This window comes from Halictus rubicundus, chromosome 3 (genome assembly GCF_050948215.1).
Source record: "Halictus rubicundus isolate RS-2024b chromosome 3, iyHalRubi1_principal, whole genome shotgun sequence".
NCBI lineage: Eukaryota > Metazoa > Arthropoda > Insecta > Hymenoptera > Halictidae > Halictus > Halictus rubicundus.
In genome coordinates, this window is record NC_135151.1 from 1,799,347 (window position 1) to 1,809,926 (window position 10,580).

At 43.5% G+C, this 10,580-nt stretch overlaps 1 protein-coding gene across 50 annotated transcripts in view; it reads right to left on the reverse strand.

The window, feature by feature from the left end:
- Bent (projectin protein bent) overlaps positions 1-10,038 on the reverse strand; it is a 111,330-nt gene extending 101,292 nt beyond the window's left edge. For 43 of the 50 annotated variants that reach the window (XM_076784738.1, XM_076784735.1, XM_076784753.1 and 40 more), the window contains exon 1: positions 9,707-10,038. The gene's annotated coding sequence lies outside the window, so the exon portion shown is untranslated. The remainder of the gene's footprint in view (positions 1-9,706) is intronic. The other 7 variants (XM_076784768.1, XM_076784767.1, XM_076784762.1 and 4 more) reach the window with 1 other exon arrangement.
- Positions 10,039-10,580: the final 542 nt, after the last annotated feature.

Here is a 10,580-nt window from a genome sequence, read left to right on the forward strand (position 1 = left end):
TTGTAGTTTAATCTGAACTCTCGATCATTCATTCTACTCGCTTATTCTATTACTAGACTGTGGATCCTTGTGCAAAATCTAAATGTTATGGCTTACAATTACTTTATCGAAACCAGGATGAGGAACAAATTTCATTTATCAATTAGAAAATTCCTTATGACAAGCACACAGTAGAGATGTCAGGACGTACTATAAATGCATAAAGTTACAATTATTAAGAGCTAGAAAGAAATTTGTGTTTGACACCATAATCAATGTAAACGATTTCTATTTTGCATAAAAATCCGCAGTCTAGAGTAATCAATTTTGAAATATTCGAGTCCGAGGGGTTAACGGTATTAATGGATTATAAACAATGCTTTTAGTTTGGTTCAACTATGCAGCTTGGGGAAGGGAAATATTCTTGGTATTAGTGTTGAAATTAATTGACTGCGAATAACGAAATTTCTCGTGAAAAGCTCGGTTCGCCAGGAGGGTTGGCGATTCGCGGTTCGTTGTTTCGGAATGCAAAACAAAGATACGCGGTCGGGCGTGTTTGGTAGCGTCGATTACGTAACGGTGTCAAATTACGGAAAGTTTAGAGCAACGGACGACTCTGTCCTCGGCATCGCTGCTTTTCTGTATCAATTTTAGTCGGTTCTTCCGAGGAGAGGAGAGAAGAGCGAGGGATGAGATGAGATGAGACGAGAGCGCGCGCGCGCGCGCGCGCGAGAGAGAGAGAGAGAGAGAGAGAGAGAGAGAGAGAGAGAGAGACGAGAGAGAGACGAGATTCGCTCCCCGTCTCTCTCACGGTCGTTAACGGTCCCGCGTCGCCGAATAGAAGATTAATCGCCCGAGAGATTAAGAAGTCGGAGCGGCTAGATACGCGGCAAGCACCTCTCGTTTCCAAATCGCAGGGCAGTGCGGGCCAAATTATTATATTTCCTCGCGTTACATCCAAATCTGAGAAATGATATATCGCCTCTTACAAATTCAAAATAGAACCTTTATGTAATTCGAACTGGACGCGTTTCCTGCTACCCGAAAACTAGCAGATTCTACCCGAATCTACTTCTTCTTACAATCGCAACCTTTCTACAGACGATTCTTCTTTAGGATCTTTATGGCACAATCAACGATAAACGAACTGTTCAACACTTCGAGTGCCGCTAAACTTTTTTCCCTTGCTATTAACCCCTTGCACTACTATTTATTTTGTGATTATAACGATTAGAAATTCTTCATCGTTCAGAATTTCATTAAAAAAAAGTTTATATTTATTGTACGTCTATGTTTTTCTCCAAAGGATATATATATCAGCTACAACAAAATAGAATTGTCATTAGTAGACTGTGGATCTTTATGCAAAATAAAAACTTTTCAAGCCAGTTCTGTAAAACGAAAGTTAACCCCTTTCACTACAACGTATTTTACGGTTTCAGTGATTAGAACTTTTTTGTAATTCGTAATTTCCTAAAAAAACGAGAAAATTTATACCTATATGTTCTTCAATAGCTGTACATTAACAACGCCAAAATAGAATTTTATTTCTGTTTGTAGGAAATTAATAACATACATATTTATTAGACTCTGTTCAGAATCTTCATCACGAGTCTGACTCGATATTGTAGGGCAAATGGTTAAGTAAACCGAATTTGATTATGATCTTCATGATGTGAGAATGTTATTGTCACGCTAAACTTTGCCTTTTCTATTTTTGTATTACTGAAGAAGTTGTTTCAAAGTGCGAGTTTTATGGGCATTGGCGTGGCACTCGACGCGTTATACCTCTATAGTCCGAATTTTTGTTATAGACATCATTACTCATTTATCACATGGACAACGAATGTATTTTTCAACGAAAGTATTACACTACGGCTCCGATAATTCTGTAGGAGCGATTGCGATTATATTTTTATATTTCTTCTTCCTAAAATACGAAAGGAAATTCGCACTGCTTATGAGATTATGTATAGTCACGTATGTATAGGAAAATGTATTTGCGAGTATGCGAGTACGAGAAGCTGGAAAACGAAAAATAAAAATATATTCTCCAACGACGAATTACTTGCACAATTTTACAAATAGCCTAAGAGCCTTCACACGCCTTCACTGGTAAAAATATTATCGACAAAGTACACAGCGTGAAAATAAACTGAATTCATTTCTGGAATTGGCGGTTCACGCGGATTCGCACGTCTACAGTGTTCACGCAAGCATAAGCCGTATTGTGTTCACAGAATCGTCACAGCATACATCGATGGGGGGGTTATGTCACAGGAAGGGGCTCAAGATGGTGTCCGAAAGCAACAGGCGACAGACAAGGTGTCGCGAGGAACAATGGAGGAATGATGGAAGGGATTCGAGCGTGGCGAGCGGCGGATTTTCGTGGAATCCGAGACTCCAAGCATATTTTCCAAGACGTCCAAGGTCGAACAATGACGCAACACCTCTATTATTAATGCGGCTCTTGGCTCGAAAATAGGTGGACCAGTTATCTTGGTAATCGGTTATTATGTTTGGCATCTAACCGTAGAAACCTAGACATTTAGGTCGCGATACAAGCCACGAGTCGAATCGGCTGCGAGAAGAGCGCACTTAAGGGCTGAAGGGACACGTTCCGGTTGCAACTTCGACTGCGTTTCGACTGTATTCGATGTTGGACTCTCCTGTTTCTCGATCATGACGTGTTCTGTGATTAAATAAGCCGAGTCGATAGAATTTTCGAGAATTCGCCGAAAAAGATCCAGGGAATCGATTTTTGATGGAGACCGGTGGGTGCATCGCGCGATGCGCTCCGATGGGCCGCAGAGACGCAAGGCAGAACGAATGGGCGAAGTGTTACAACGTCACGGTAAGACTTGGCAGCGAGCCCTAAAGCATTCCCGAGATTGCTGCGCTTCGTAACAACCGTTCTCATTCTATCCCTTCTATCTCCCCTCGTTTCGTTTTCATTTTCGTCCGATTCCGCTAATTTCAAGCGCGCCGCCTCGCCTCGCCTCGCAAAACCAATCTAATTAAACCGATTCAGGCGTTTCGTCTGCGCGAAATTGTGCCTGGTCTATTTCTTCCAATCGATCGGGAGGGAATCGACCATAATCACTAGGCTGCGGACCTTTGTGCAAAATGTTCTGCATCAATTACACGGCACTGGAATCAAATAAGAAATGTTTTCCTCGTTTAATAATTCTAATAAGTCTATAATGATATACTCTAATACTTGTCGTTTCTCGTTTCATTCGCTCATTTTATCTAAAATTGATCGTTTGCTTTTTAGGCGTAATCGATGTTACCTTTGGCTCGAGAGACCAGCTAATTGAAGACAGTGCTGACATTTTTATGCTAAACGCGACAGAGAATGAATGAAATCGTTTCGATCCGAGAACATCTCTGCATGTTCGATCAACAAATCGTCAAATCAACCGAAGAGAATTTTCAGAACAAGGCGTCTAGGAGAAGAAGAAACTCTCGAGTGATCTATTCGGAGAGATTGCCGAATGATATCGCGATCTATCGAGAGGCGATCAGGGTCGACGACCTCGATTTTCGGTGGGCCTTTCCAAACAGCGAGTTCCTTGCTCTTTGTTCGAGATATACTTTTGAGAGGAGGGTCCGCGTGTGCCAAGTGAACAAGGGAATGACCGAAGATCGAAAGGGACACGATTTCAGATAACGCTAGATCACAATATCTTAACCCCTTGCACTACAACGTCGAGTGCGACTGGTGATTAGTTGGCTGCGGACTTTTATGCAAAGTAGAAATTTTCTTCAATTACAAGGTACTGAAACCAAACAGACATTTGTTTCTTCCTTTAACTCCTTGAATTATAATATCGAGTCAGACTCGATGTATATCATTAATTCCCTTTGAATTGAAATGAAATTCTATTTTATCGTAGTCAATTTTTAGCCATTACAGAACACGGGGTTATACAATATATATAAATTTTCTATTTTTACTAGTACATTATAGGCATCGAAGAAATTTTAATCGTTGTAATCATAAAATAAATTGTAGTGCCAGGGGTTGATACTGTTAACATTTTTCTCAAAATTCGATTTTGTTGTTGCCGATATATAGCTCTTGGAGAATACACAGCCACATAATAAACAGAAGTTTTCTTTTTCTTCTAGAAAATTAAGGAGAAGTTCTACTCGCTATATTCATAAAATAAATCGTGGTAAAAGGGTTAACCTTTCTCGGTCCACAGGCTCATTTCGAAAATTTTTTCGATTGTGCACCCGCTGCAAGTAAACGCGTAGTAAACTCTTATCATCTGGATTTCCAAGGGAGGATGATTTACGAATCTTGAATAATTCGATCGAAAATAGATCGGATAAACAAGGTCCAGATTGGAAACGAAGATTAGGTTATTCGAAGCTGCAACGGGCTGCTTTTACCGCCTCAATCATCAAATCAAACGACGATGAGATCGCCCCGTCCTCATAGCCTAGATAGATCGGCCGACGGAGTTAACGATGGCCGCGTTTCGATTCGGTGGAAACTTTGGCAATCACCTAGATCGGAGGTCGCGGTTGCTCGCCATAAAAATAGTTTGTTGTTCCGCCGAAAACGCATTCTTGTGAATCGGAAACTCAGTGACTCGAGCGTATGCTGCCTGGCAGGCAAACGACTAAGAATCTGCTTCACGCTCTGTTTCGTCGTCGTGGGTCCAAGAAAACCCGTGTTCTGCAGAAATCAAGGTACGGGGAGGATCGTGGGCGAAAATAGTGCTCTTTTATCCAACCACCCGTGCCTCTATTCACTGCTCGTCATTCGAAATGAATGACAACGTCCTCCTTTTTCGTTTTCACACACTTTCAATTTTCGTTGGCTTCGGAACGGCCTTTAACGCCAAACGCACCGTTGCCGATCAAAGAATCACGATTTCAGATTTCTTGTTCCACAATTATCGAAATTATAAAGATGCTTTATGCAAACTAAAAAATTGTCTACGTTAATTGCAGCGCACAGAAATTTCTTTCTTCGATAGTTTCAGCGAGTTGATAACGACACATGCATATCCTGAAATTCTCGTAATCTGTCTACTGCTCCAAATTTCATGTACTCAATATTATAAAAAATACATCAAATCCGCAGTCTACACATGACAATAGAACTTGCCAAGTTCGTATTTTAATTGGGCACGAACTTTTGCACCGATCTAATATATTCGATATTGCCACTTTTAAAAGGCATTGTTCATTTTTAGAGCTCGGCACGTTTAGCGTTGAAGAATATTTTCAATATGTTCTGGAAAGGTGGAGGCACAGAATGAATGATAGTTATCGATTTCAGAAGTTTATCTATCATTGGAGAAGAGAAGAAATGAATGGAAAGAAAGAAATGGGGAGGGGGGGGGGTCTCCTCGAATCCACAGGTTGGAAAACTTTTCCTTGAATGAAAAATTCTCGAAAATGATTTATTGCCGTTTATACATTTAAGTTTAATATTCCGGAGTTCCGTTGCTATAGGGGAAAAATTGCAGCGCATAGAAGGGAAAAACCAAACTACGCATCGCGGCGTCAGTACAGCGGCAATGACGGGAAGCGGACCCCGGCGCTCCTCTTATCTCCAAAGTACAATAAATAATCCCAGAACTGATTGACAAGGAACGATGCAGCATTTTCGGTTAGAGTTAAGCATTCGATGCAGTCACAAGTGAAGATTCATTCGGAGAGAAGAGAGTTGTGACTTTCTATTTTATAAATATACACCTAAATGCAATCTAATATGTTCATAAAGCATCACACGCTTAAATATTACAGAAATTTTTTAGGAGAAATTTAGGAGCCCCCCTCCCCTGGGACTCCGCGTGACGGTTCGGGGCTCGAGAGTGTTGAGGTTAATAGTGTTAAGTATGGAAGGAAAGTTAAAACGGTCGTTTGCGTCTCGTTCGTCGAGGTGCTTCAATTTTCGTCGTGATTGTCGCTTTCGTCTCGTGTCTGCACGAGCGAAATACAAATGGACAGCGGACTCCGGGGTGTTACTCTCGACAATCGCCGTGATAATTAACGGATGAACAGGTGTTTCGCGCCAACGCTTGCACAGAGAGACGGACTCAATATTTTCGGCTAGCTCTGCGCCGCGACTTGGCATAATTTTATTGTCTTCTCGCGATGTAATGCATTCGATGACAAGCTGACCCAATAACAAGTAGCACAATGTACGTGCGGTTATAAAAAGAATGGAATGAATGGAACACCGTGTAGCAATGACGGGACGAAAATATCGTCCGCGAATCGGTGCCGCCGGCGTTCTTTGCAGCGAAAACCGCGATCGACTTTTCCGTTCGATTCTCTCGATTTTTTGGTCGATTCGACGGTCGTCGACAGCCCCAAGAGCGAAGAAACGAGGGAACGAAGGTTCTGGTCGATTCTCTGGCAGTGTACGGACTCGCTCAGAGGTTTCTAACCCAAGAACGATTTCGGATCCATCACGAGGCAGTGATTCACGTCTCGAATTGCGGCGACGGGAAGAATATTAGGTCATCGGAGAGGCTAATGCCGAGATAAACTTACCGAGCGCACTATATTCGACCTACAAGTTATAATTATTAGCCGAGGCATGCGTTCCGGCGCACTCTTCGCCTGTCTATACTACTATTTTCACGGCATCACTCGCGTCCCGACGTCTATTTCCGTGGACTGACTCAAAGCCACGCTAACGCGCGAGTCGACGCCACCGAAATCCTATATCGACGCGCTCGATTTATTCTCGAAGTCGACGAAAGCCTTTTCCTAACCGACGCGAACAACGAATCCTCCTACCGGCCGCCATTTTTCTTCGTTCGCCGTATCCTCGAATTCGCGTTCCAATCGGAATTCTTCTAAACACCCAATAATATCGGCGAAAAGCGGACATAGAAATTATTATAAAGTTTTTTGCAACGGCTTCAATTGTATTACAGTTGATTCAAGTTGGTGTACCGTCGATGAACGTAACACCATCTACTAATATCTATCGCTGTTCAAGTTTCGTTAGTTTAACATCCAAATTGCTGTTGACTTACTATCGACATGAAACCGCCGATGATGCGTTAACATAATTACTCAATTTCGAATCAAATAGAGAGAGAGAGTCTGGATAGACCTACAAGAAGTACCTCCAAAGACATACGTTAAAAGTTGCTAAATAAATCCACCCGTCGATTTGAAGCATGATAAATTGTACAGGTACAAAAATGGTTCGCCTTCCAAGAAGTTCAAATCAAGCGCCTGGATTTTAAGAACGAGTGTACGACTTGAATCGGAGCTAACGGCCAAGGGAAACTGTCTAACGTCATCTTCGACCGTCAAACGTCAAAGATCGTCCGATCGTAAAACCGGAAATCGCAGTTTTTTTTTAATTGGATGACTCAGCGAAACGGTCGCAGTTAAAAAAAGACGGGCGACACATCGAACCGGCGATGATTCGACGACGACAGCCGCGGCCAGAAACAATAAATTAGTCATCCCTCGCTAATTTCGACAGGGTTTAACGATCAACAAGTGCATTTTACCGATTGGCTGACCGTGGGCTCTATAAATATCGCGACACTCAAGCACGGCGAGTGAAAGATCGCTCAGGAATCCTGTCGGAGACTAAACAAATATATGTAGGATCCACGGAGAAAAAGTGAAATGTCAATTGTAATGAACTTTCACCTCCCGTACCTTATCTGATACAGCTTCTCCAATTAATTAACCTATACAGCACTTTAGGTAGACCTACACAAAAGCCTTGGCCTCTGTTCGGTGAAAACGATCGTTTACGTTCGTCCGAAGCGAACCGTGCAATGTACAGTTGATTTACAAAAATAAATAAAAAAGAAAGACGAATAACATTTTTTAGTTGACGCTTCGTTTCAGGAAAGATCGAGTTGTTGAATCGAACCAGCAGAAATAGGAACAGAAATTGAAATGGGTCCTTTTGAGTAGCGATCGGCAGACGCGTCTGACCATGCCCGACCAATTCTACTTGCGAACACTAGGACGCGCGTAGTCGTCGAATTTTCAAACTCGTCCTTTTCAGAAACGTCACGTCGACCACGAAAAAAAATGTTATTCATTCGTTGTTAATAGAGCCCGGATGATTCTATGCATTTATGACTAAAGCCATTTCTATGGCTGGCTGCAATTTTAAACAGTAGAACCATTAAAATAATGGAAGTGTATCGATATATTACTTTTGCCCTGTTAACAGCGCTAAGGGAAGAAACAAATTTTTATTCGGTTCCAGTGTCTTGTAATTGGTGAAGATAATTTTTGTTTTGCGTATAGATCCGCAGTCTAGTTATTACTTATTTGGCATACACCATTGCTTGGACCATTCATACTGAGGCATTTTATACATCAACTTCATTCTGATCTGTATTACACTAAAACCTTCTACAACACGGTTCGTTCTGTATTGTATCGAAAACGTGTTAAGCGAAACTTAGTAGTATGTATTTTACGTTTACATTACTATGTTCGTATCCATAAAATTGCTAAGAATTTAAATGTTATAAATACGAGCAATATTTAAAAAATTCCTATGCATTATAGTTTTGGAATTAAAACAGCTTCGAGTGGGTTAAAAGTCGCAATTTTTGCAGCGAAACCTAGTGTTCAGAGTACGGTGTCGTGTCAAGGTTGGGAGTGTGCTTCCCATTCCTTGTGGAGGCGATACTTAGAAGATTTGGCTAGAAGAGAGCATCGTAACGGGGACAAAATGGTGGCCGCGAGGAGGCATAATAGATGAAGACGACGGATCGACGTGGTAACGAGTCGATCGGAGCAAAACGCTCGGTGAAACGGGATGATAAATGGAGACAGCCTGGGGAGACACGAGAGGACAAAACGAAAGAAAACGTGCCCGACGACGACCACGAAGACGAAGACGAGGGCGATGAGGATGATCGAAGCGTCGTGTGGAACGACGACCCGTTCCTCCTCCCGTTACGTCTTTCTAAAAATAAGTGGACTTCGAGCCTAGATACCTAGATAGCAGTCTACGAATAGTTCTGGGTGGTTGGAGGAGAGTCGCGTGGCGATTACTCACGGAACCGCTGTGGCATCGTCCGAACGATCGAGAAAGAGGAGTTCTTCAAATTTTCCAACGATCGCGACCACCTTGCCCTCCCCGCCATTGAACGTACTCCCGTGTCAAGGTCACCCTATCGAACAAAGCCTCGTCATCGAACACCATCAACGGTCTCGATAATCCCCGATCGATTCCACTGTTTTCGATCTTTTCACCGACTCGCCCACTATGCTGAGTCGAACGAATCGCACGAGAATATCTACGTCTCGAAAACACTGAAGAAGTTACAGTCCCCCCTTTCTCTCTCTCTCTCTCTCTCTCTCCCTTTCTTTTTCTCTTTCTCTCTCTCTCTCTCTCTCTCTCTCTTTCTCTCTCTCTCTCTCGCTCTGTGTGTATATGTGTTAATTCCAGGTCGAGAAGAACCTCGCAGAGATTAATAATCCGGCTAATCGGGCAACAAGGTCTCAGTTTCGGGTCCAGGGCAAATAGATCACAGGATCCGAAGACACACAGTTCGAAGCACTGCAGTTCGATGCACCAAAGATATTATGCACAACAACACGATCATCGCGGCGGTCGTATCACCGTGTCCCCGAGAAACCCGCTCGCTCGTGCTTCCACGCTTTCGCACCGTAATCGTTCGTTCTCTCGCTCAACCATCCAGCCAACGTGTATGTGTATGTGTGTCAAACAGAGGGGGGGTGGTAGTGGAACACTTACTTGAGGCAGCTCCTTAGGTTATCCAAGGGAACGAAGGCTCGCGGCTCCTGCTCGACGAGATCCTCCCGCGCACTTTGTGTTTCTGATTCTCCTTGCCCGAGGACAATTAAAAAAAAACAAAAAAGAAGAAAACTGATCGAATTGATTGTGTGTATTTCGGTCGTGTGTTCGTCGTCGTCACTGTGTGGTCGTCACTCCGTTTCCTACAGATTTATCCTGTTGTTTTTCGGCCCTGTCTCCTGTCTACCCTTTTATACGGAGCGCCTGTAGTGGCCGTCCCAGTCACCGGGGCCCCGCGCGCCAACTAACCGCACGAAATATCGTCCTGACACCTCGAGGCGGAGACCTTACAGCCTCTGCGACGGCGCGGATTTGTCGGCCAATCGATGCTCGATACGTCAACCCCACCACACGGCTTTGCACACCCACGCAGAGACGCCTTCCACAAGCGCAGAACACCGCAGAACACCGCAGGACACCGCCCGAAAGGATCCTGCGCGGCGAGATCGTGAAACGCGTTACCGACGCGTACGCACACGGTTTACCATTTTACGCACCGCATTTCCCTCCCCACCACGCAACGCGACCCGACCCCCTTTTTGCCACGCACGCTATTGAACTTGAAACCTTGTAATTAGTGGGGACGCGCAGATATTCCCTACTGATGAACTTGAAACGCGCGCCGCGGAAATAACGATGCCCAACGTTCGGCAACTCCGGTCATCGCGTAAAGCATCATTCGTATAGGCAATTCTTTTTTCTCCAGGGAATTGTGTTGCCGGGGATGTAAGACAGGCGGAAGAATCATCGGAGACCCGTTTCTTAACACTAGAACGACCGGAGCAGTCAAAATGACTGCTTCCTAATTTTTTCT